Source organism: Pteropus vampyrus, unplaced genomic scaffold, assembly GCF_000151845.1.
Source record: "Pteropus vampyrus isolate Shadow unplaced genomic scaffold, Pvam_2.0 Scaffold377, whole genome shotgun sequence".
In the NCBI taxonomy this organism is placed as follows: domain Eukaryota; kingdom Metazoa; phylum Chordata; class Mammalia; order Chiroptera; family Pteropodidae; genus Pteropus; species Pteropus vampyrus.
Window position 1 is genome coordinate 475342 of NW_011889158.1, and position 1898 is coordinate 477239.

Sequence of the window (1898 nt, forward strand, 5' to 3'; positions counted from 1 at the left end):
GGACGCCGGCCTCGCGCTCACAGCCTTCGGCCGTAGGGACGCTGCCCGACCGCGGGGTCCCGGGGTCCTCGTTTCTGACTGGTCAGAGGGGAGCTTTAAGGATTCATCGAGCTATGTTTTAAAGTCGTTGTGCGTCCGTAGCTTCGGCGCATGCTTTTCATTTCCTTTATTCTTTGTTCTCATAAGGACCCCGCGCTGGGGGCCACGGTCCCGCGCTGGGGCCAGACTCTGAGCGCACCGGACAGAAACCCTGTCATTTTTTGTTTTTGTTTTTGTTTTCATTTAATTGAACAATTAAAGGTTGATTATGAAATTGCTTGTGGTGCCGTTTTTTAAATGCAGGAACCGTTCGCAGAGCCAGGCGTCAAACAAAGTTCCTCCTAAAACACCTGCCAAGTAATTCTGTACCAATGCCTGCGAGGGCCAGAAAATGGGGAGTTCAAGGGCTTCCTTGTTGTTGCAACTTATACCTTGTGTCTCCAGTGCTACCTGATGTCTCGGTTCCTATTGGGGCTGCGAGTTCACCGTTTCCCTTGCTTGCTCCATGGACTCTGTCCCTGCTCCATGTGCTTCCCACCTCCCTCCACACTAGCGACCTTGACGTGGGTCACTGGCTGGATTTAGGGCAGATCAGACAGCAGGAAACCTGATGACTCCTAGAGCTCTGATCACTTGTGAAATCCTGTAGTTGAAGCCTTTACTTCTCAATATGAATCAGAATAGATTAGACCAGTTTAAAAAATCAGGTGCTAGGACTGAGCGGTGCCGACACGCATCCCCAATACAGACTTCATAAAAACCTGAAGCGAGGCCCTGACTCTTTACTAACTAACTAGCTAGTGCTAACTAGCTAACTAGCTCAGGCTTTTTAGCGGCTGTGTGCTTTCTTAATTCATTATTGCCTTCTTGCCTGCCCCTGCCTTTTTAAACTCATGACTTTTATGGTTCAAATACACACTTTAAAAGAACTCGTATGTAGAAGTTTGTAATCCCTCCTCTCGCTCCTCGCCCCTCCCCCGGTCCCTTACATTCTCACTCTCTCGTCATCATGGGAATAATGGGATTTTTGAGGTTAAAGTTAAAGCCATTATGTCATCCAGAGAAGTTATCTTGGTTACTCTTAACACCCAGCAAAAATAATATTTAGAAAGACTTATTCTGGGAAGTTTAGAACTATTAAAGATAAAATCGAGCTGGAGTTTGGTTTAAGTCTATATTTCCAAGTAATAATTTATGAACAAGTCTCAATAAAAATCTTAATTTTTTTATTGATTTTTAGTACTTAAGAGCTAAATAAAATTATTCTCTTTTGTCACTTTAAACACTATAACTGGAGGGGAAACATGCTTTAACTTCCCCCCACCCCCATTTCTAGAACTACTGGGTCAAACGTGACTACAGCCGCCAAGGGACACGAGAGGGTTGTTGAAGATTTGACGTTTTAAAGTCAAGTTCCAATTTAAAATTAGACTTCGGAACTTTAAAAGACACAAAAGACTTAATTGATAAAAATAAAGTTTCTTATCTTCATTGCCGTATCTTTTTCTAAGCTTGAAAACGACAGAACGCAAAATGCTTTTTAAGTCACTACTTTCAGCTTTTCAGGGTGACAAAGTATGTGTATATTTTGTGTGTGGGGGGGGTTCATGTTACATTGAAGCAAATTGTAGGTGTATACACATGACACATGTATGCACACATCCTAAAAGTAGTCTAGATGAGCCTCGTGTCTGTCTACAGTATGTGCAACTACATAAAGGAACATTCTGTATGACGCTGACCCAATTGCGAACTAATCAGAGGCTTGGGGAGAAAAGAGGAACAAACAAGTGTCAAGTATCAGACATTTTGTGCCGATTCTCAAAAAGATTTGTGTATCCTACACCAGTAGTGGAGAA